This window comes from Chiroxiphia lanceolata, chromosome Z, assembly GCF_009829145.1.
Source record: "Chiroxiphia lanceolata isolate bChiLan1 chromosome Z, bChiLan1.pri, whole genome shotgun sequence".
Lineage (NCBI taxonomy): Eukaryota > Metazoa > Chordata > Aves > Passeriformes > Pipridae > Chiroxiphia > Chiroxiphia lanceolata.
Genome location: NC_045671.1, coordinates 19466393 through 19491953, shown reverse-complemented (window position 1 = coordinate 19491953; position 25561 = coordinate 19466393). Strand labels below are relative to the sequence as shown.

Here is a 25561-nt window from a genome sequence, read left to right as displayed (position 1 = left end):
CATCTCTCCATGGCCACTGCAGTCATCTCTACCCCTAGTCCAGGTGTCTAGCCATGTAATCTCACTTTGGAAATATCCAGTGGCAGGGTCTGTTAGGTGGGCTTGTCCTCAGAGGGTGCTGCTCATCAACCTGTCGGTCCAGCCATCGACTCCTGCACTGATATTTTCCTAGGTCAGTGTTTCCAAATGTTTTCTTAGCCTGACACTACTGCCTCTCTCCCCTAGCCTCCTCCTTCCCAGCCTCCCCCATGCCATTCCACCATACACCCTGACAGCTTCTCCAAAACAAGCATCCACTCACTCCCTATCCCTCAACTTCCCGTGCCATGACCCCACTCACCCACAGCCCTCCCATCCTGGCTCTGACACAGAGGACCCACACTGTTTCTTTAGCTAACATAATGAGAAGTTCAGTCAGGGATGAAAAAAGCCCAAGAGAAATACTAAGATGTTTTATATCAAGTTGAAATGACTAGCAAGTCAGGACTTTTAAATTGCTAGTTCTATACATCAAAAATACATCCAAGGCAGAGGACCACATTCATGGCAAAAAAAAAAACCAACAAAAAACAAAAAACCAAAACAACCTGAACCCTGGAACAAAGTTAAAATACATCTGATTATGGGACTGAGACAGTTGGGGTTGTTCAGTGTGGAGAAGAGAGGGCTCCTGAATGGAGCCCACAAGAAAGCTAGAAAGGGACTTTTTACAAGGACATGTAGTCATAGGACAAAGGGGAGTGTCTTCAAACTGAAAGAGGGCAGGTTTAGATTAGATATTAGGAAGAAAACCTTTACCATGAGGGTGGTGAGGCACTGGAATAGATGCTCAGAGAAGTTGTGGAAGTGTTATGGCCAGGTTGGATGTGGCCGTGAGCAACCTGGTCTAGTTGCAGATGTCCCTGTCTATGGCAGGGGGTTTGGAATTAGATGATTTTCAAGGTTGCTTCCAACCCACTCCATGCTGTAAATCTATGATTATGGTGACTGGAAAATTCCAGCAGACTGTGATTGAGGTAGCTAGTCTTTTCCCTACAAATAGCTTTACTAGAAAATACATGCAAAGTATAAATACCAAATTCACTTCCTTTTTTTAACCTGCTCTGCCTAGCACCAACACAACATGGTGCTGTGAAGCTGGACAGTCTCCAGAGGAGAAGGAATTCAAGCACAATGTGCAAATTCTCTGCCTCTGTACAATAGCTTACCTTCACTATCCCAGCTTAAAAGAATAAAGGAAAATGGTTTTGAAATAGGAGAGCTCCCACTGGAACCACCTTCAATACCTGTGTTTGGCTTGTATGTAAATACTCTGAAATACAAAACAAGCTGTAAAAGCAGCTGCAAACTAGGGAACAAGCAGCAGTCCTCCAGCCTTGCAGATGTGGAGACCCAAGTCAGAGAAAACAAATCCCTAAATCCAAGCTGGTGTTCTGGGGAAAGGATGCAGCATGTGTGACTGAGAAATGTGTGATCTTCCCCAAAGCCAGGAAAGGAAAAGGTGCTTTGGGCACTAGATCAGCTGTTTTCCTCCACTGGAAAACCATAACCACACCAGATTGATGTGCCCGAGCTCTCAGTCACAACACAAACAAGAGTTATCCCATCTTGGCAAGGTAGTGCTAGCAGTCATGGGGTATAACAGTCTAAGAACATTAAGCAACAAGGTCTGCAGAGAGAGGAATATATTTTATTAGACCCACTAACACAGTTAGACAAAAAAAACCCCAGACCAGCTTTCAGCATGCAAGCTTTTTCTCAGGTCTGAAATGGAAGTGTGTTACCCCAGAGGAGAGCCATGATCCTGGGGAGCACAAAGAATCTGAGAAAATAATGGGATACTGAAATTCAGTGGATTATTCCTGCATATTTGAAATATTAGAATGCCTGTTGACTAGCACAGTGTTTGGCCAGGGGAAGAGGTTAGCCATTTGCCTGCCACAGGCTCTCCAAAAGCCAGTGGGAAGCAATCACACCACAATGGGCAGAGCAGACCCTCCCACAGCTGACCAGGCTGTGACTGGGAACCTATACACCTGGGACATCAACAGCTGAGGAGCAAGCAGTGCCCAGGTTCCCAGGCTCCGAGGGATTTTCAAACAACATATCAACTGCAGCTCACAGCCATGGTGGAAGTCATGTTTATCAGTAAAGTACCTGCCTTGGTGAAGCTGCAAAGGCCAGTGTCTCACTTGTGTTAAGGCTGAGCTGGGAGCCTGTAAGCAGTTACAGTGTACAGCAATGGGGCCATTTGGGGGTTTTAGAATCCTGCAAAAAAGAGTTTATAAGAGATAACGTTATTTTTTCCAGCTGTTCACAGAACTTGCCACATCTCTACAGAGAAACTTCTTTTAAAGAAAGCCCTTACAGTCAGCCTCAAGTACACTGAGAGAAATAAATGCTCTTTTTCCACTGAGATAAAGGTCCAGTGGCACATGAAGAAAAGCCTGTGCTCCCTTGGAGAGATGACAAAACCCAGTGCATTTGTATTGTTCTGCCTGTGCAGGGGCCACTGCAGCTGCCCTGATTCATTCTGTATTCTCTTTCTTGCAGTCTATACAAAGGGAAAAATGATGAAACTGTAGCCCAGACCTACTCCCACAATCAGAAGGCAAACGAGTATGAAAAGAGAGCTTGTGCCTGAATTTGAATGCCTGTTTGCTGAAAAAGAAATCTGCACATGAAAGTTGAAAGGCTTGGTCTGGTAGAAATGTTCAAATATGTATCCTCTGGATCAAGGGATGAAACTAATTAGGGAAGGAAGGGAGGAGGCAGCAAGTGGTAGGGTTGAACACATGGAAAATGAAATTTTTGCCATTGACATTGAGCAGCTCCAGATCCAGTACTGAGTGGTGCTTTCTACCCTTCTTTGGTAGCAAGAAACATTTCAAAATCAGAAAATTATGATACAGTCAGAAGTAATATCTAAGTTTCAAAGAAATGGAGGAATATGGATATTTTTTACTTATGAGGTCATTGTAAAAGAAGGGAAAAGGCTATACTTCACAGAGTCACAGAATATTCTGAGTCGGAAGGGACGCACAAGGATCATTGAGTCCAGCTCTTAAGTGAATGGCCCATACGGGGATCAAACGTACCACCTTGGTATTAGCACCATGTTCTAACCAAGTGAGAGATGAACTGTTGAGTTGCATAGCATAATCTTTACCCATCATGTCTTCTCAACAGGTTTTCTGCTATAATGAAATCCCAAGAGCTGATGAAAGGGGAAAGCAGGCTGCCCGAATGAGTGAGGTACTGTCAGTACAGAGTGATCTGAAGTTTCCAGTGCTCAGGACATTAGCAAAGCTCATATCTCAGGTAGACAGTATAGCTGATGGCTGGTTTTCATTTTTTATATGAACCTTAAAAATAATCTTTCTCTACTCACATAACAAAAGCCAGTTTACTATTTTTAGAAATGATGTATCTGGTGTTAACCAAATTGAAAATAGAACTACCAATTTCCTTTAAGTCGTGGGGCCTTTGTGGGAAACCAAAAGACATCAAACGATGTCACTGTCTATCTTTTTATTCTTCACCTTCCCTAAGATGATATCAGCTGTGATGGTCGGTGTCACATCCTCCACCAGAGGCTAAAACTGCCTCAGACTCAGCTCAGGAAGAAAAGTAAGTGTCTGAAGTGCTACTAGAGATGCAACAATCCTTCTACTTCATGAAAAATCATGGAGAGAGTAAAGCACAGGTTACACTGCAGCCTTGCCTTTGGCAGTCAGCACTCTGGTCGGCTAAGACTCACCTGCAGGACTTTGTAGGCAAAGTGCTTTTATGAGAGTGGAGAACTGACGTTATGGTACTTTGCCATTGCTGCACTAAGTGATTGTCCTACAAAGAGACTGAGAAACTGGACATGTTGCTTTTGCTTGTTGAAAAAATCCAGCTAAAGAGAGGAGATGATAAGGTTCTCTGCAGAGCTCAAAGATGGAGAGGAGAAGCTTCCACCAGCATGACAAAGAAGTTTTCCTATCACACCAAGATGATGGAGCTGAGAGGTGTTCTGGGGAGGAAGAGCAGCTCCACTAATCTTAATCTGCTCTCTAGATCTGGTTTTAGCTCTTCTCCACTCTTAGGCTCAATGAAATTTATTATAAGTTCCTCATGGACTCAACCCATGGTCACAAAATGGCTGGAGTGCCTTCCACAGAGAAGACACCTTACATGCTAGTGAATGCTAGTGTCATTGTTTGCTTTACATCCAGTGCAGATCTGTGTTTTGCCACACAAATTTACCCTCTTTCTTCAAATGCACTCAGCTCTGTTCATTTCTGTTTGGAAAGTAACAGACTGAGCTTGGTCTTGAAGAGGAAGTTTTGTCACGAAGCAGGATTTCCTTCACCTTTAGACACCAATACCTCCACATGCATGAACAGGAGGAAGATAATTAGAAAAAAAGCAGGCCTTCAGAAGCAAGTTTTCGTATTACTCCCATATCACAGATCACTATCCTCATCTAGTGACCTAGCCTGGTGCTACAAACCAGCTGCAAAAGAGTTCAGCACATATAACCCTGGCAAAGCATGCCCTGCCTTGCCCCATGTAGCACTGGGTGCTGGGTGACACTTTGCAAGGAGAGGCAGGATGTGGTATTGAACCCATGGAGCATAGTTCTAGTGTTTTGAGTGCTTTTTGAATTGCTGCCAGATCATTCTCCTTGCAGTGTCATGAGGACTGTTTCCATTTAAGGCATGGTTTGTTTTGCTATTGTTTAACCCAGTGCTCTGTACTACTACATTTTTCCATGTTAAATTATATTGGACCATTTTTACTGAAGCATAGACGGAATCCTGCTTTTTTACCCCAATTGCTGACTACTTATACGCAGAAGATTTGCTTTGTAAAAGCAGGTATAGCAGCCAGAAAGTTTGATGTAGAAGTACCTGAGACATTGTCAAGGAGCTGGGACCACAAATTCTCCATGGGGTGATGAAGCAGGATGACAGCAACACCAAGGCCTCATCTGGCTCAAAGGAAAATCTGTATCTCTTTATATAATTTATACAATGGAACTTCAACATCATTGTAAATTACTGCAACCACTTTTGCCGTAGGCAGCCCCTTGGCTTTTTGATTCTGCCCTTTTTTTTACAGAGACCACAGAAACAGAGACAATGGGTGGAATGGGTGGTTATGAATGGAGTTGCAACAAAACAGTTTCGGAGATGATCAAAATTCAACTGTTCATAAGTCAAGTCAACTAGTGATAGCCAAAAAAGGTAGGTGATAATTTTTAAACATACTGTTTAAGTATTTTTACAGTGTACAAAAGAGAATATTTCATTTGAGATGAAAGTAACACATTTGGTTAAAGTAAAATTTTCCTTTTTATTACGTTTCACTGAAAAGAAAATGGACACCCAAACTTCAGTGGGTTTTTTTCTCTCCTTGGTAGCTGAAACATAGTTCAGTCCAAGCTTTCATTAGTCCAGGCCTTTTCAAGGGCCAGGCCTTTCACATATATTCCTTTCCCATTATTCCTACTGTCTGCATTAGTACATTCCAATGGATATGATTTCTAACCAAGACATCGGTTTCTCATGACATGAACCTCAATAAATATATGACAACAATAAGGAACCATGTCAAATTTGTTTTACTAATCAGCTTTATAAAACTGTGGGGAAAAGTGAGGAGAAATCAAGAAAGGGAGCACTGATGAAGTTTTACTTACGTATTTTCGTATGGGAATTATGACTTGATAACTTGATGTTTTCTATGTAAGCCAATATGAGCTGTGACCCCATTTATCTTTATCATTATCTCATATCTGCACCCTCATTGACATCTCAGCAGAAGACAGTCTTCCAGAGGTACTGCAGGCCACATAGGTCCCTTCTGAAAGGCCACTGCATACTTTCATTTTCCCACCTGCTGAGTTTGCCAAACAGAGGCTCAGGTCTTTAGGAGCTGCAGAGAAGGGAAAATATGAAACTAGTGAGAAAGAAAAAAAGTGTGTTTCAGGAATCAGAAGCTAGAGAGAATTACCCTGTCTCATTAGCAATCAACACCTTTTCCTGACTGCATCATCCCTACTTGCAAAGGAGAGACAACAGGACTGTAACAAGCAGGAAGGAGGTTATAATCTTTATCTGAAATATTAATTACTGACATGGAGCTGTCTGAGGGCCTGGTAGCTCTTTCTCACCATCCAGCTAATCTACAAAGCCACATCTTGAACCACCTCCCTTGGGCAGCCAAGTAGAAAGCCTATTCCATTAAAACATCAAATATTTTCATCCCATATCAGAATAAAAACTGGACCAATATTTTTGAGACAAAAAGTCACAATACTGCAGTCTGAACCTTTGTTTAAAATAATTACCACAAAAGCAACAGGCTGAGGTTTAAGTCTCGTTTCTGTCTCACTCAGAAAAGAATCTGAAATCCAGATTCCCACACCTCAAGTGAACCCAGTGAGACATAAGCATACCAAACTCTGGATTTTGCAGGGAAACCCTGATGTGTAGACAAGGAACCCTGGTGAGAGTGCTACTGTTGAGGGATCCAGATTTCAGAGCGCCTTGCAGTAAATATGGTGCCAAGAGTATAGGACATGCTACAGGAAGTGTACAGCCATGGTCCTGCTTAGCCTCTGTGAAGCTGAAGAGCTTCAAACAGATATTCTTTGTGTGAGTGAAAAAGAGGTTGCACACTTCCTTCCCCTTCCCCCCTCCAAGAAAAAGATTTCACTGAAATAAACTATTGACAGGCTCCAGCTGCCACAGAGAAAAGCCCTGGCTCTTGCCTGCAGTGGTAAGTCAGTTAGAGAGTTGTGGTCCACATCACAGGGTGTCTGAGCTCCCATGTGTCATGGTTTGAGATGGTCCCCCCGGGAGTCGGGGGCTCAGAGGTCACTGGGTGCCAGGGCAGTGTTCCCTGGAGAGCCAATCACCACTCGTCTTGTTCGCTTCTGCTCCAAATGCCACATCACAGCCACCAGAAGCTGCTGGCAGTTTTTGTGTTGTTGGTATCTGCTGCGTGTAGGTGTAGAAGGCCAGGGGGTGGCTGGGCTCCTTCTTCCCCCCTCCGGGGGGAGGGGGAAGGGGAGCCCTGTGGCCCCACCAACTCTGCCTAGGCCAGAGTTGGAAGCAGCATTTGGAGTGTGTGTTTATGAGGGACATGACTCACAGCACCCGAGGTAAGAGGAGAGAGGCAGGCTTTGCAGACAAGCCCTCTTCCCCCCCTTTTTTGCAGTTAAGCTGTGGAGGGGGGTCTTTTCTTTCCCTCCACTGTAAAGTGGAGGAGAGGCTTAGCATTTAAGCAGAGCCAAGTGGACGGGCTGATAATAAAACAGCCCGGCGCTCAGGAGAAGAATCCCAGGTGAAACTGGAGGCGGGCCAAGAGCTCGGGAGTTGCCTGCCGAAGCTGACCGGAGGTAGCCGAAAACTGACTCAGAGGACACTTGATAAGCTGAACTACACTGCAGCAGCCTATGAACTGTGGTATGAGATTGAGAAAGAGAGATCACACAGGAGACCGAGGAGAAAGGACTCAAAGCTACCTTCTTGTACTTCATGAGGAGAAAGACTGCAGCAAACAGCTGAAGATTGGTTAGGGAGTGTTCAGGGGCCCAGAACACTCCCACGAGAGAGAGACTGCGTTACCCAACAGCCTTGAAAGGCTCTTCCTGGACTAAAGTTAAAGGGAGGGGCTTAAAAGGACTGATAGAAATGTAATATATACATATAGTTGCCTTTCATCATCATCATGGCTGGGCTTCGTGAACGAAGATTTGGGAAGGCTCTATCCACATTTGTTACAAGCACGCTGGTGGCTTATGAGGCCAATACGTGACAGACATATCCGATTGCAGAAAGCACAACAGAAAGACTCCTTAGATGGTGTATTCTGCAAGACACGGTTCTTTCTGCATTGCCTTTTCTCCTCGAGAGTGATCCTGCGTGCGTTCTCAAAGGCATCAGCAGCGTTATAGATGGTGTGTCTCCAGGCCTCCCAATTACGGCCAGAGTAGACCAGTTATGTTGATCAATATGGCCAAGACTGAGATGTTGTTTCAGGGAGTCCTTGTATCTTTTCTTTGGGGCTCCTCTCATGCGGCAGCCGGTGGCAAGTTCACCATAAAGCAGGATCTTAGGGAGGCGGTGGTCCTTCATCCTGGAGACATGTCCTGCCCATCGCAGCTGTGTTCTCAGTAACATGGCCTTGATACTTGTGACCGCTGCTTGCTCTAGAACAGATGTATTGGTCACAAAATCTGACCAGTGGATGTTTAGGATTGTACGGAGGCAGCGTTGATGGAGGCGTTCTAGGAGACGCAGGTGGTGGCAGTAGATGACCCATGATTTGGAACCGTATGAGAGAGTAGACAACAATAGTTGCCTTTAGTTTGTATAGTATTTATTTGTGTAAATAAATGTATATACTTCCCCCTTCCCCTATAGAAGCCTCTGGCCTGGAAGTTTCTCTCCGATGTTGGGATAAAAAGTGGGAAGGGGTGGGAGGAAGCCTGGAAATTGGATTTTGGATTTCTAATGTGGCTCAAACTGCCACACCATGTTTGAATATCTGGGATACCAGGGTAGAAATGCTGCTGCAAAGGGAACCTACAGCTCCAACTTGCAGTCAGCTACCTTTTTCTCTTGCATTCCTGTATATCAAGGCTTCAGTCTTCAGACTTACTCTATAGCCTTTTTGTTCCTCCCCCTGGAGAATAACTAACCTGTTCAGGGAGCCTGGAAACACCCCAGTACATGCACACTGACTTCAAAATCTGCCAGCCCTCCCTGAAGCAAGGTGCTATGTTTAACCTTGGAAGGCTGCAGGCAGATGAAGACCTCTGGAAATTTCTGATTTATCTGGAGTGGAATAAATTGGAAGATACTAACAGCATTAAACTTAACAGTAATACAGATCTGGGTAACAAACAGCACAAGATTATGAAGAAATAAGGGTCAGACCACTGCAGTTGCTTGATTGACAGGACTACAAGCTTAGCGGAACATGGCAGAGATAACATGAAGTTACACCCTAAATTTGGCTTCACTGCTCGGAGGTAGAGAGGGGACCTGCTTCATCCCGCTAAGTGTGCTCAGCAACCGTTTGTCAGCAAATGGAAGCAGCAATCCCCAGGTGCAAGAGAATTAGATCATTTTTCTTCTAGAATTTAGGTGCACTTACTTCAAAGATGATGTGATTAGAGAGCAACTGCATCAGCTCCACATAGTCCCTTGTTATGGGGATCTCTGGGCTGGAGCTGATTCTTTGTAATCGGTGAAACAACTAAACAGTGCTTTCCTCTACCAGCTTTGCTGTAAATTCTCCTCAGGGAGGAGCTTATTGCAAACGAACAGCTCAGTTAGTACTGGCAAAGAAGAGGTGGAAATGACACATCACAACTGTCAACTAATCCCGTTCTCTTATGGGAATTCTTCTTTCAGGTTTGGCAGCCCGCACTAATCCCATCACATCTTTGGGGAAGTGCTCTTTACGCAGAGCATGGCAACCTGCTAAGCAACAACCACAGCAGAAATATTGCACAGCTCTTCTGCATTAAGCTCTGCACACAGCAGAGAAAAGGCAGCACACAGACTCTGCCACTTCAGGAACAGTTGTGTGAGAACAGAGGTCCATACTCTGTCAGATTAAATGTTTTTGGGAGCTGTGTTGTAGTCTTCTGTTGATCATATTCAATGAGCAATTGTAAGCAGTGAGGATGTCATAGGGCAGTGACAGAGGAACAGAGGGCAGCAGGAGGTGGAACCTCATTCTTTGGATGGAACTACTTGGTGGAGGCCTTGGGAAGCTTCTCACCACTGAGTTCAAAACAAAGCTTATTAGGGCAACTTTGGTCCTTCCCTTTGATCTTCATGATGAAAAGCCATGAAGTGAGGAAGCTTTCAAGTAGAGCTGTGCAAGAACTGTCTCCTATCAGGCTGGAGCAGGCTGCTCAAGTTACTACTTCTTGAATAAGGCAGGTTTTGTGGCAACATTTCGTTTCCAGTCATGTGAAGATTCCGGAATCAACAAAATCAAAGCATTCCAAGATTATATATTTTACTGCAATATTCAGGGGTCATATGGGGAGAGGTTAAGGAGTTAGTTAAAATTTCATAAAATAATTCAAGTATCTTACCAGAAGAATGTTAAACTCTTCTACTGTAGTCCTTCTTTTGTGAAATTCCAGGAAAATCTAGACCTGATTTCATAGAACTCTTCAATATTAACAAAAATGGTTGAAATGTCTTCCTCCAGCTAGATGTTTCCATGTCCCCCAAAAAATGCCTGACACTCTTTGGTATGAAACACCAGAGGCACCACACTACAACTGGAAGATGGAAGCACCATATTTCAGATGTTTATTTAACATATTTGACAGAGTCCTTGATAACTTCTTGAAATTTAATTATAGGACATACATAAGAGAAGAAGCTCAAAAAAGTATGATCTGAGATAGTAATTCCTGCTGCAGCTAAAGTACAAAGTTGTCTTTGGTGATTAAGAGTTAGCCAATCCAGTCTACCTTTCCATATGCCCAAACCACTAGATCCCACCTGGAATTTTCAATTTCTCTGCTATACCTATCCATCCACCTTTTCTTCCCCTTTACAGGCTGCATCTTGCTCATCTATCTCTTTACTAAGAAAAACCACCAAAGCCACATTCTTTGTAGCACTATTCTTAGCTTTTTCTTTCCCCTGTAGGAACTGTGCAGTTTGTGTTCCCACAAAACAGACTTACAGAAGTTCTCATTTGACAGCTACCTTTGTTTATCCAGGCTACGTACTATGAAGTCTAGTAACACATTTGCCAACAGACACACAAAAAGGGAGCAGTGACATTCAGAGCACATGACAAAGCCACTTCAGAAGTGGTGAGATTCCAAATATTCATCCCATGTCAGAATGCAGCCACAATTAACTTCAGAAGAAACTCCTCCCCGGAATACAAGCTTCTTATATTTTCTTTCATTTCACACCACCATCCATGAGAATGAGCCAGGACACCTACTGCTGCACAAATAACAAAGCTGTACCACCTGACACTAAACATAACCAAGAGAAATCTGAAGCCAGGTTGTCCTCTCTTTCATTTTGCTCTGTGCAAAACACTTTGAAGCATTGTAGACTCACAGAAGTATGGAGCTGAAAAGAATTTGAAAACTGTGGACTTCTTACCACTGTCCTGAGGCAGAATTAGCTGCTCTAGTGTCATTGCTGGGATATGTTTCTCCCAATTGGTCTTGAAAACTGGCATCCTATTCCTGCAGTTCATTCTCATTACCATGAGAAAGCATTTCCCATTTTCAAATCAGAAACTTCTTCACTGCTATTTGCACATTGCTGTTCCCTTCTTCCACAGCAGTTCGGCAGCACCAAAATATTTCTTTCCTGACTCTTCAGTCTCCCATTCTTTAGGCTCAGTCTTGCACCATCAAACTTTATTTGCTGCATCCCTGAGAACTCATACCACTCTTTGGTGGACTTCCTCCAGTTGGCAGTCAACTTCTCTGCTGTTGACACAGCTCTTGAGCTGGTTTGTCACAGCTTTGTGCATCTTCCTTATACTTTTCCTCATCTTATCCTTAATAGTACTTTTCCCCACTCTCTCTGCCAGTGGAAGACAACGTTGCCTCATGTTCACTTTGCAACTAACTATATCCCCCAGATACCTTTCTTCCAAATTCCTGCCTATTTAGCCCCTCGCTACCTGTGCCATTCATATCATTGTTTCTGAGAAAGCAGAAATTTGGACTCATCTTTATTGAGTTACACCAGCCTTTATCAGCTCAAATGTTTAATTCGTTGAGATTCTTTACAATTCAAAACCCTTCTGAGATGTGATCACAGCACTCTAACCATGGTGTTACCTGAAAATTTAATGAACTGTCTCTAGTTCATTAAAATGTTGGGTAGTGATGGACAAAAACCAAACTCAACCAAACTTCTCACGAACATCTTCGCTTTTGATACACCATTTTCCCAGCCTCCCTGTTGAGTAGGGCACATTTCTTGCTAATGAACTCACCTACACCTTCCCTCTGATTATAAAAACACAGTCCCGTCTGTCATATCTACTTATGGTGAGGTAGAAATAAAGATATTACTAATAAGGGGTGAGATTTTCTCAAACATAAGCCACCATGCATAATAAAAGACAGTTGCAAAGACCTGTGCCCAAACCAAATAAAGAAACCTCCCATTAAAATGGGTCGGTAGCCAGTGCTTAGATTTTCTTTCAGGGGTGTAGCACATTTCATCTTTAATACTTCTATGGAATCAAGCACTAAGGTACTCATGCAGTTCTTTCTTACAGCTCGGGACAGAGCCAAAAACCAAGCAAGGGGAAAGTAAAACATCAAGAAGAGAAGATATCCCCTAAACACTGTAACCAAGTCTAGAGCTTATTCTTTAGGGAAAATAGAGCTACTGTTGTTTGATTATTTGTACTTAAGTGGCATTTCGGCCTGGACTTTTGCATTCTGCCAAGTGTTTAAGACCTGGCTCTCACTAATTTAGCATTACAACAGCTTCTTCACATAAGTTATTCCCTGAAGCACTAGACACATTTAAAGCACTAAAAGGATAAATGTAAATTTCTAGGGTAATCTTCAGATATTTCTCCATTGGTTGTCTTATCTCTAGCTTTTTCCCATAATATTCTTTTTGTCTGTATAAAATCTGACAATAATTAGTTATTTGAGAGTGTCTTGAAGATCAGTGCTTTTGCAGATAGTAATTGAAACTCTTTGTAAACATCTCCTTGGAGTAAAAACAATATAAAACCTAAAGCTACAGACATGTGATGTTTCTGTGATTAATTTCTCTTTTGTAATAGCAGATTCTCTCACGTTCCTTGGCTGAGGGTCCTTGTGAGTACCAAGTCAGAATGCTGGCCAGAATAGCTTCTGGATGCTGCACAGGTGCTCCAAGCAGTTGCTCCCCTGGCAGCAGGCAATCCAGATAAGCTGCTGAGGCAAACTTAGTCCCTGCCCATGGTGTGACTGCAGGTAAAATTCCCTACTCCAAGGGCAGATTTACCCATCCTTACTGTTGGCACTGCGTTTTTCACCCATTTCCCACAGTTAAGACTGGGTCAGCAGATTAGGGAGCCAGTCTGTCTTTCCCATTAATGGAAGCACCACTGGTCTTTGCCCCAAAGGCTTTACAGTCTACTTTGAAGAAGAGCATGAAAGAACATGAATAAACAGAGGGAGGACAAATGGGGATCAAAGGTGTCCAGAGCAATGAGAATAAGATAGAATAATAATGTATATCTGCCATTTCTCAATGTAATGGTTTCAAACTATCTTTAAAATCAGCTAACCTTACAACAGAATCAGGTTTAATCACATTGTGTGTTGTTTGATTTTTCTATTTTTAATCAGATTTTTCTCATTTCTCAGAGGTGTCACAGAAGAATTAATTCTTAGTAGAAACTACCCGTAGAAGACCAAAGCTTTTGAACTAGTTCAGAAAGGCAAGTCTGAAAACAGCACAGAGAATTCAAGGCAGATGTGAGGATCAGATTAGGAGCTGATGGTCTAAGATACTTGGAGATCTGAGGATACAAACCAAATCTCATTTTGCTGAACAGGTAATTCCTGTGCCAGGACTTCCTAGCTGCAGAAGGAGGGCAGAATTGCCTTTTTTTTCCTACCAGGGGTATATACAGAGAAACCAGAGAGATTAAAGTGAGTGATGTCTTTGAATATTGCAGTTGACAGCACAGCACAAGAGTAAGGGCAGAAGCCTGGGAAAGAGGGCTAGCAACATGAATTTGCAAGCCTAGTGCTGCATGGAGTTCACAGAGCTCTGCAGAGTTCTAATAAATAACAAGCTAGACACATGTAAAGCTAGGAACTTAGAAGAGCAGGAAGGTGCCCCTGTCCGCTGTGACTCACTATTTAATAAAATTAGGATTTAACCTTTTCTGTAGTTTCATGTGACTAACTCACAACCATCTAATACAGATTAAGCTCAACAGAGTTCTACTATCCTGTCTTGCTGTGAAATCACATTATTCCAAATGCTTGACTTCATTACTATGGAAGACAGATCACTGCTGTTACAGTACCTTTTTATGTATGACACACAAACCCTTGCTTCCTTGCTCCCTTTGCTATCCTTTTGCATTTTCTCGATCAGGCACAGAGTAACAAGAACCCTGCTGCTGTAATTTACTCTGCTCAATATGCTATCTGGCTAAAATATTTTTCTTTCATATGGCATCCCAAAAATACACAAATATGAAAATATTACTATGGTTGAAAAATCAAGCTAGTTAGGTAATGTCAAACTGGCAGACATTCAGCATTCTTCAATTACCTCCCTTGTACATATGCATTCTGGCATAGCCTTTAATTAATGTGATCTTACCATTTTTTTTTCCAGTGCAAACATGTCACTAAGTACCCAGGGTGAGTGAGTACCCAGTTCAGAGCATTTTACTTTCTCCATTATGATTAACAGGCTTATTTTCTATAATCCCCAAAACCCTCCTCTGAAGACAGACTAATTAATTTTTGCCTGCTTTCTCCCATGCCACTACAATACATGAGTGCTTCAGAAAAAACATGTTCATTTTCACAGCAGCCTGAGGAGGTGGACAAGGGGTAAGGAAGTGTGGGAGGTAATAATTTTCATTTTACAAGAAGCAAGCCAAAACTGTGATCCTCAGTGGTGGCCAAACTCAAAGCCAGTCCCCCTGTTCCCATTCCACTCCAGACTGGAGAAGCATAAGCCACCCATCCCCAAGCTGGAGCACAGTGCTAGGCTCTACAGGACAGCACACACTTTAGTTGGTGACAGAGGCACCAACATGGGCTGGTGCAAGTCTCAGGGCATGTGGTCCATTGAGCCACTCCAAGGGATGAAGCAAGCTTGAGTTGCCCCAGAGGAGGGTGTGCATCAGGCTTTATGTACACAGGATTTGTGCTCAAAAATGGTCAAGTATTTTGGTTAAAGTTTTCCAGCAAAATCAGCTTGCCTCAGAGATCAGGTGAGGAAGTGCTCAACTCAAAGTCTCACACTCTGTCAGAATCTGACAATCAGAAGTACCAGATGACCATAATAATAAGCTCTAATCCTCACAACGAGAAAATAAGTAGCATGTCTGACCATACTCAAAATTGAGATTGATTTTGACATTCTGACAGCACAGTTTTAATTGCTGTTTATATCGCATCATTTTTGTGTATCCACATAATCAATTAACAGAGCTGTCAGCAGCTAAACGCAGTCGCACTTGCACACCAGCTTGAGGAGATGGACTGGGGTGGTCTCACCTGCGTGGGTTGCAGATGGGCTGGTACTGCTCTGGTCATTGCCACCTCTACCCAGGGCCACCTGTACTTTCACCAAAGTCAGGAGCACAGTCACCAGGGTCACATTAACATACAGAATCACAGAGTGGGTCAGGTTGGATGGCACTACAATGGGCCATCTGGTCCAATCTCCAGGCTCAAGCAGGGTCATCCTGGAGCACATGGCACAGGATTGTGTCCATATGGTTCTTGAATATCTCCAGCGAGGGAGATTCCACAACCTCTCTGGGCAATCTGTTCCAGTGCATGGTCACCTGCACAGCAAAGAAGTCTTCCTCATATTTAGGTGAAACTTCTTGTGCATCAGTTTCTGCCTGTTGCCTCTTGTCCTATTGCTCAGCACCACCAAGAAGAACCTGGATACATCCTCTTGACAGCCTTCCTTCAAATACTTGAATACATTTATGAGGTCCCCTCTCAGTCATCTCTTCTCAAGGCTGAACAGCCCCAGCTCCCTCAGTCTCTCCTCATAAGAGAGATGCTCCAGTTTCCCTTATCATCTTTGTAGCCCTCCACTGGACCAGGGCTGAGTAGAGGTGCAGGATCAGCCCCCTCAACCTGTTGGCAATCCTCTTCCTAATGCACTCCAGGATACCATTGGTCTTCCTGGCCACAAAGCCTCACAGCTGACTTATGAACAGCTTGTTGTCCACCAGGACCTCCAGGTCCTCCTCCACAGAGCTGCTTCCCAGCAGATCAGCCCCCATCCTGTGCTGATGCAGGGGGTTATTCCTCTCCAGGTACAGGACCTGCACTTGCCCTTGTTGAATTTCAGACAGTTCTTCTCTGCCCATCTCTCCAACCTGTCGAGGTCCTTCTGAAGGGCAGCACAGCCCTCTGGGGTATTTGCCACTCCTCCCAGCTTTATGTCATCAGTGAACTTGCTAAGGAGGCATCTGTCCCCTCATCCAAGTCATAGATGAGTAAGTTAAACAGTACAGCATTGAATCTTGAGGGACACCCTTACTGACAGGCCTCCAACTAGACCCTGTGCCACTGATTTCTACCATCTGGGATCTGCTGTTCAGCCAGTTCTCAATCCACTCATTCAGCCCACACTTCTTGAATTTGCCTATGAGGATGTTGTGAGAGACGGTGTTGAAAGCCTTACTGAAGTTGAGGCAGACAATATCCAGTGCTCTTCCCTCGTCCATCCAGGCAGTTTTTTATTGTGGAAGATAATCAGGTTGGTCCTTTAGTGAATCTGTGCATACATATCCATATGCACTGAAAAACCTTGTTACAAGGATACATACAGCTCAGGGCCACATTTAGTACCAGAGGTTTTTCATGAAGGAGCCAGTTTGTAGGAGTTCAAAGGACTCCAGTTTAATCATGACAGGTGAGTACAGTTATGTGGGTCCACCTTTCCCAGCCGGTGGGTAAGTGCAGCTGTGAGGACGAAGGACCCTGGGAAGAATGCTCTTACAGCCATCATGTGTTTAAGTATCACAGTCTGTCACAATCAGACTCCCTTGGCACGATGTGATTAGTAAATAGCAATAACAGTCAGAGACCCCAGAGCACAAAGTATTTCCTGAACCACTGATGTGAATTTTGCCTAGCTGTGAATACAACAGAACAGACATGACTAGGTCTGAAACACAACAGCTTAAGAAAGATTTTCTAAAACTACATATGTGGAAAGCCAGCAGCTCAGGCACACAGACAAGTGATTACCAGACTTAGCTCTACCTGTCAGATCTGTGCCACAGAACAAGCGCTGCGTGTGATGTGCTCCCTGCTGAATTTGAGAGGCCTTACAGTGAACGACATTAAAAAACCTGCATCAAATGACATTAATTCACTGCTACAACACGTATGCGTTCAAAGGCATCATGGTGGTGCAGCACCACTGCCACTTTTTGCTCTGATAGCCAAAGACTGGAAGGCCTCTGCAACAAACCTTCATACGCCTACCTCTCAGAAACCTTTGTGATCATCTTCTTTAGCATAGTGACAGTCACCCCTCTTTTGCAGCCCCTCACCAGGTGAAGAAGGTGCTTTGAAGACATGCTGTATTTACTCTCAAGGAGAGAGGGGACAGCATAGTCTTCAAACAGTGCCCTTCCTCTCTTCCTGAAGCAGCACTGAAGAATTGTTATATGCTTCTCAAAGTCAATGGAAAGCCAGACAGTCCCCAAAGTTAAAGATGTGCTTATAGGGCTGGATTAAAAATTAAGCTTAGATGATTTTCTGAATCAAAGCCAGGAACAACTTCCCCAATTCACCCCTTTTGCTTGAGACTCGTTACAGTGGCAGATAGATTGTGGTTTTCATTATATCCTTGTTTCTAATGTGAAATTTAACACATTCTAAGTTACATCACTCTGAGTGGCAACCCCACAGTATTTTTCAAGACGAATGAAAAATCCTAATCTCTGTGGGACCATACTAGTCCACAGCCAACAGCCCTGGGAATAGCACATAACACCCTGCAGACACACGTAAGACAAACTGTTTCACATTACAGAAAACACCAGCATATTTTAATCTTTCCCTAAAAGCAGCCAAATGAACAACATTCATTTGGAGGAATTAATGTAACTAATTATATTCAAACACCAACACAATCCATCTGCAATTCTTACCCCAATTTGCTAGCTAACAGGTAGTGAGTCTAAGCAAGCACAGGCTCTTGCAGAGCAAAACCAATGAATTTTCTGAATATTCTCATGGTATGCAATTTTAAACCTAAAGATGAAGCAGAGACTTTCTTTAGTAAGAAAGTCTTTCTGCCAAACTCTCTGAACACATCTGCCTTTAAAGCAGACTTGAACAAAATATTTTATATATATTGATCAAGTGACACCAACAGGCTCAGTAAAATCTTCTAACTCTGTTTTTATGAGTTGAGAATAAAGAAAGTTACATTTTGGAGGAAAGGAGAGTAGCAAACCATGGCTACTGATATTCAAATGACAAAAATATCTGAGAGAATTCCAGATGTCAGCCATGTGTTATGGTTTAATAGTTCAGCTGTGAGTCACAGGCACAAAAATCTGTTATGAAACACATGCCTGCCTGCCTGTGTGTGTACACACACCAATGTGGACTACTTAAAACAGAAAAGTTGTAATTTTGAGGTCTTTAACAGCCCTGGAGAAAAGCAGTTAATCTATGCTGAGGTGGAAGAAAATTAGCACAGTTTGTACTATGCCATGGATGAAGGGTGCAATGATTTAGTTGCAACGTTTACAAACTGAAGTTAGAACTAAAGAGAGGTTAAACACCCATTTGACAACATGTGTAATCCTTTCAAATCCTAAAAGTCCAATCACATCCTGTGTCTTGAATAATCACTAGCCTAAATCACACACACCCCTGCCACATGAAACTCAAGTCCAAGTAATTTCTAGCCCAGCTCTTTCACACTGTAATATTTATACTGTAATTTATTAGGTCCTTTTAGCATTTTTTTTCTTCTCACATTAAAGAAATGAATATCTGTGACATCAGTGTTTAGCAAGAGATATTACATGCCCCATCTCCTTTCTGGTGGAGAAAGACAATCATTTATTGGTCTGTGTGCAGTTGGTGTCCATGAGCAGGCACCCCTTGCTGATTGATTTCAGCTATCTCTGGTTTTGAGTGGTCAGTCTGCAGGGGAGCTGGCAAGCAAGACATTCCCTCTCGGCTGTCCTCCACTCCAAGGTGGACCTGACCAAAATAGGGACCTGTATGTGAGGAGAATAACATACTTGGCTCATCAACTTTTCACTCCGAGAACCAGTGTTGCCTGTGCCATGCTCCCACACACTGACATCAGCCTGCTCTCTCCCTCTCTGCCTCTCTCCATCTGGGTGACTTTTCCAGGGGCACAGCAAGTCAGGAGCTTTGGAATCTGGACCGATTGGTCTCAGGGAATTTGCACAACAGTGAAATCCATAAGGAGCTATGAACACTTTGCCATCCCCAAGAATTACACCCCTGAACATCCACAGACATTTGCATATTGCATGTTTTCTTGGCTGACTGCAAATGCCCATTTTTATTTGGACATGCTCATGGCAAGTCTGTGGACCCACAGAGCCATGTGAGTGTGCATGCAAACCTCAGCTGGACAGGCCAGCATATCAAGGGCACATCCATGTGGAGTGTAGTAACTGCACATGGATGTGCATGCTACACATGCACATGTGCATGTGTAGCATGCACAGACAGACACATATTTTTATGAAAATTATACCTCTAAAGATATGTTTAAATAACACATATTAGAGGATTTTAATGACTCCATGAAAGGACAGGTGGGATAGGTGCAATAAAGTGGCTCAAGCAAAATCACTCAAAAGAAGTTTATGCTGGAGAGTGGAAGGATGAGGAGCAAACTTCAGCTGTGGGACAAACAGCAAGGTGCTCCTCAGCAGTGGAGCTGGTTGAAGGCTGTCTGCTCTTTGGGGCCTCCAGGACAAACTTATCAGCTGCTGAAGGGTTGTCATCAGATTCAAGGAACTGAAAATAGGTTGATGCTGTCTCTGTTCTGGTCTGGAAAAGCCAGAGGCAGATGGTGCTTGCTAAGCACCTGTGTGCCAACAGTGTACCAGAGGTTTTGGTCTGCTTCAGGAGTGCCTGCAAAGAGAACAACCCTCTGCTTGGGAACTCAAGAGAGCATTTTATATTTCCCCCAAAGCTCCCTACACTGTAAAGCACAGGTTTGGGGGCAGGGAAGGAAGGATGTTAAACTGTATTGGAAAAAAAAAACCACCAAACAATCGTCAAACACTCTTATGCTCTGGTCTTTGCAAATTAAGATTTCACATGGGAATTTGGACAGGTGCAGTGTTACCAGATCTGGCAACGGCAGCCCCCTGCCTACGTAGCTGAGTCTTATTTATCTTGCTGTGGTTTCAACTTAGCTGAGTCCCACAGCAGTGAGGATTTCAGATGCAGTGTGGCTGAGAAGCAGCAGCCGGCTTTCTGCCCTGACAGGCATGGGGAGCAGCTGGACTCCAGCACTGGGCACTTGCTTTGGAGGGAAACCTTTGCCAACTGTCTCCCTGTGTGGTGACAGACTCAGGGCAGGCATGCATTGCCAGTAACACCTCGTCACAGAGATACCACTTATCTCCTGTGTGCAAATGGAGAACATCAGCTTTTTGTGGCAATTGCGGCACAGCCATAAACAGCTTGCAACACAAGCAGAGAGCAAGGGCTGTTTGTGATACCCTCCTTTGAAGCATTACAAATATTGCCTATAAAACCAGCCCCAATTTTGACAACTCTTGTAGAAAATCCCCAGATAAATGCATCTCCCTGAGATGCTGCTATTTATGGGGCCTGGAGTGCAAAAGCATACCCCAACAAGGGCAGGAGTTTGGCTCTGTGGGCATGACTTGATAAAAAGTCAGGCATGCCATGAGTTTTGCAGACATATATAATAGAACAACAGCATTTACATGATTTTTTTTGTCTGCATTGAGAGTCAGTGAGAAACAGGGCTGATGGAGGCAAAGTGGAGCAGGAACAAACAGGTGCTGCAGTGGGAGATGGCAGTGCATGGAAACAGACACAACTAGATTTAAAAAAAAATAGACTAGAAAGGTCAGAAATGCTACAGGAGAGGGTCATCACAACTCAACAAAGGCAATCTGCTGCTTCAGAGGACTGAGGTTTGCAGACTGGGGCCATGGGCAAGGACCTGTAGGTGTCAAAGGGCCACTCTGCATGTGCTTGGGACAATGGGGCATTGGAGGTTTCCTTAGCCAGGGCAAAATAAACTCTCCAGAGAGGTGAGACTAGGTGCCTACCCCACCAGCTGCTCCGGTGTGGGGTAGAACCGCTGTGTGCTTACCTGCATCCTCTGGCAGCAATTTTTGCAAGAGGCCATTTGATGATGCAGTCTATCAAAATGTGCATCGTGCTCCAGCTGTTGCTGTTGGGGTTTGCTTTTTTCTGAATGATGATTTTTCATAAAAGCCTACCCACTTCAGAAATATCGTCACAGAAATAAAATAGCAGTAGCATTACTTGTTTCCTGGGGGCTGCTACCAAAACCATGTTAGAATAGCTCCATCTCGTGGAAATCAGCAGCAGCAGTGGGGGTAAACGACGACTATCTGGGAGAAAAGCTGTAGAAAAATAATGGCAACTGCTCCCTGAATGCATGTGCCAGCAGTGGCTTTGGTTCCCATCCACAGCAGTTTTGCTTGTCCCATCTCTCCCAGAGGTTCAGCCCGAGCTGCGGGTTTGAAAAAAACTGTAAAATATCTACGTGCAAAGGCAGCATAACTAGTACATTTAATCAGATTTTCGACATATAACTGTAGTATTTACACAGCTCCTGTATGGTCATGTTCAGAGGTCAGGCGAAGTTTAGGGCTGTGTGGTGGCTTCAAGCTCTGTCACACAGAGCTCCACTTCAGACTACGTCTCAGAGGGACCCCCTCTCCCACCATCACTCCCTGCCTTTACTGATTAATTTACAGCTGCATCTGCACCTCACTCAGCACTTTTTTCTTGTCTCTGTCGTCTGGTTTCCCTTTGTCTGTACCTGTGTGCATGTACTTGTAAATCAAGGGGAACAGCTGTACTGCAGAGCTCAAATGCATTTCTGTCTTTAAAGACTTTCCAGTTTAGATAAGAAATTCATGAGGTTACGTTTTAAAATAATAATTACTCCCTCTTTCCTAATGTATGGTCAGATTTATTCTCCTGTTTATCCAGACTCTCAGTTTTACTCTCTGATAACAAAGTTTATTTAAAACTTTCTGTTTAAAGTCTGTTTAATCCATGTCCTGGGGAACAAGAAGTGAATTTCAGCATGAAGTACGTGTCCTTTTGGTTTTGCACTGTTGCCACCACTTAGAATCATCTAAGTGATGACAAAATCTTTCAGGCTTAAGAGGTCTGACAAACACCCCACAAACTACACAACACATCAACAGGTCGCCAGCGTAGATCACTGAACATAGATGCAACAAACTTCTCCGGAGAGAAACTTCTCATCTGCAAGGTGCACAAACATTTAAATAATGTGAAGAAGATGGATTACCCTGAAGAGAACTCTGCACTGCCTTGCCATGCTCAGGGTATCCCAGAGTGCCTTAGCAAACAGTGCCCACTCAGCACATGGGAATGGGAGCTGAAACAGCAGAAAAGCACAGCAGTGTGCACTCCAGGGATCCCATACAGCTTGCAGCAATGAGGTCCAGACTGACAGCAATTTTGAAATAGGACCTCGACAAGAAAGACCATGGAAAATGCTGTTAACTGAAAATCTAGACACAGTCATGGTTGAAGGAAGGCTCCTGGAAGTAAACGGCAGCAGGCAATTCACTAAATCTGTTACAAACTCCAGCTCTTTGTCTTTCCCTCTGTCCTCTTCTCTCTAAGAACCTCCCCAAGATCCTGCTCACTCCACAATGGTGGGTGTGACTTCTGAAAGACTGGGTCCAATAGGAAGCCACAGATTGCTGTTGGTGCTGCTTAGGTAGCTGTAAGAAGAAACAAGAGGTAAAACTAAATAAAAGGATAATACAGGAGACAAATCTCATCAGGATCACAGGAATTTTACTTTCTGCTATTGTTCACCCCACCATTCTCCTCTGAAGAGTTATTTTTTCCACTCCTGTGTAAAAAAGATTATTTATACAGTACTATTGCCCACACCCAGTTTGTTCCATTTAATCAGGCCAGAAAAACCCTGTCCAGGGCAGGCTTACCACTCACAAACAGCAGCACATTGAAAGACACTGCTATTTCTATCACACTAACACAGCATCAGGAACTATCTCTTTTCTCATTAAAATGGAGTGCAAGGCCCAACCCCTTGTGTTTCTTTAAGATCTATTCTTCTACGACCTAAGGAAAATATACATCCCATGGTGCCTTGCAGATTGAGAGAAACGCGTCTGCCTCAAGCAGTGCAGCTCGGATCAACATGACAGCATGACAAACTACAATGCACACACGTGCTGGGAACACTTCTTTACACATGGTTTCATCTCCACAAGCTGGAGGTGACAGCTCTGACCAGCATCTGCCAGAGTCAAACAGGCAGAGAAGCAATGGAGCAGAGGGGACAAGGCCTGTAGTGCCAACAGCCCATGGATACCACGGAGGATGTTAGGCAGGGGAAAGGGTCAATTGTTCTCAACGGTCAACAGCAAAATAAGCAATGAGTTAAATTAGAGCAAGGAAGCACCAAGAGGAAAAAGCCTGTAACTGACGGTAAGAGTAATTAGGCAACGGGCCCCAATGTCAGAGGAAGAGCTGACTATCAGCCAACACCATCCTAGCAAGACTTTGTCATCATCACTTGTGGGAGGATGGAGGCCAACTGCTGCTCCTTTCCTTTTGTGCTACAGAGATTAGCCATCCCAGGCCTTCCCTGCTATGGTGATGGTTCAGCTGCTTCCAGCCACGCCAGGAGAGCACAGAGAGAATTTCGCTGTGAAAAACAAGGGAAGGCTGTGGCTTGCTTTCGTTTGAAGGCAAGTGATATTTTCAAGGGATGGCAATATCCGAAGAACTAACACCAAGATAAGCTGCAGTGTGAAGCTCTGTTGTGCTTTCTTTCATGGCAATGAAACCTTGCCAAAGACTGAGTTGCTAAGTGAAACACTTTTAAAAGACTAATGACCAACCTGCAGACAGTTTCTGGCAATAGTGTAGAACATTCGCCCAGCAATCTTTCAGGAGGCTGAAGCGTAAACCAGCCTGTCTCTGACCCGAATCTGACAAACTCAACAAGTCTAAACATTTCGCAAATTCTTCTCCTTGCACATAGTTTTGGAAAGAGAGACTAGGTATTTGGTGTATATATTAAAAAAAAAAAAAAAAAAAACACAAGAAAGCAGACATTAGAACAGACAGAATTTCTGGAGAAAGTATCTGATGGAAGAAAGGACTGGTGGCCCCAGGTCGTTGGACTCTGCTGAGATGGGTCAGCAAAGGGGGCATGGCCCCACTGTGGAATAGCTCTGCATGCATGGGACCGCTCTTTTCAGATCCACATTTCTAGTTTGGCTGAGTTACAAGAATTTACCATTTCAAAGCCATCTGATAGAAATGGCTCATTAGCAGCACCCAACCTCAGTCTCAACTCCCAGCAACCACATAAAAAACTCAGAATTTTAGCAGAGAGGTTGGTTTGTTTTCTCATCAGTTAATCAAATCAGTCAATGATTCATGCTTGGCAAGAAAGGTAAGATCACTGTGAGCATAGGAACTTCAGAGCCCCATCTCTGAAGCATGGTGAGGACAAAGGAACAAATGTTATGCTGTGGCAAAACATATTTAGAGCATTGACATATTCCCTACTGAAACCGTATGCATTTTACCTCGTTACATCCCGTACCATAACCAGCAGTTACCTGCTAGCTGCAAGGATGCTCATCAGGCAAAGACCATCAGTGTGAAAGACAAGAATTTTTTAATATGAATGGGGGAGAAAGAGGAGGGGAACTTGAGAAGTGACTTGATGCAATCAAAACTTTGTTGAGATATCACTTCAAGTACCTAAGGCATCTGGCTGAGCACAACCTATTTTTTTTTCCTTATCATGGCAGTTTTGGGGTTCTCCAATTATTCTCACTCATTCTGACCAGAAATGCCTGTTCCTGCATTTCAGCAGGTGGAGGAGAAGAGGTGGCACTCACCTGCCTATACAGTCTCACCAGCAGCCACCCTGTACCGAAGGGTCATGGAAACCCCCTCTCAGCCAGGACAAAGTTGGGACACTTTAAACACACTGTGGATGTAGTTATGGCTCCTCACCAGCATTTCTTACTTAAAAGCAGCATAGAGGTTTCTCTCCTCTCTTCTTGGAGCTCTATACACAACAATTCATGTCGCTTAGTAACAGGGCTTCCTTTTAAGATGCTCTTTTGTCATTTCAAAGCCTCCATGCCAGAAGTTCTTTAGATAATCCAAACTCACACAAGCTCCATCAGTTTGGCTCTTTTCCTTTACCTCTGCCTGGTCTCCTCCCATTGTAAGGTTAATATCTGTGTCCAGCTGAAGAAAACCAAATCAAACAATAATGCAACTCCAAGTGATCAGTCCAGCTTCACTGTGCAAGGGCTAATTAGAACTTCCTTTTGCCTAAAGCCATGCCAAGCAATGACCAACAGAGACCAGCTGAGGAAAGGAGAAGCTCACAGGGGTTTTAATTCTGATTTTTTGCTTACTATTCAAGTCAGACTTCCTAAAACTACGAGATTTCTCTATTGTCCATTTGGGATTTAAGACTTGTGCAGCCCGGTTTGACAGATTCTGTACTGTTTGGAGAGAATAATAATGGCTTGTTACTCATGA

General features: G+C 43.7%; 1 long non-coding RNA gene across 1 annotated transcript; it reads right to left on the bottom strand.

Moving 5' to 3' along the window:
- Positions 1-18767: 18767 nt before the first annotated feature.
- Positions 18768-25071, bottom strand: LOC116780463. The gene is made up of 4 exons (XR_004354486.1): positions 24904-25071; positions 22581-22737; positions 21096-21482; positions 18768-18978 (listed from the first exon to the last, which is right to left on the bottom strand). It is a non-coding gene; the product is annotated as an uncharacterized LOC116780463 (long non-coding RNA).
- Positions 25072-25561: the final 490 nt, after the last annotated feature.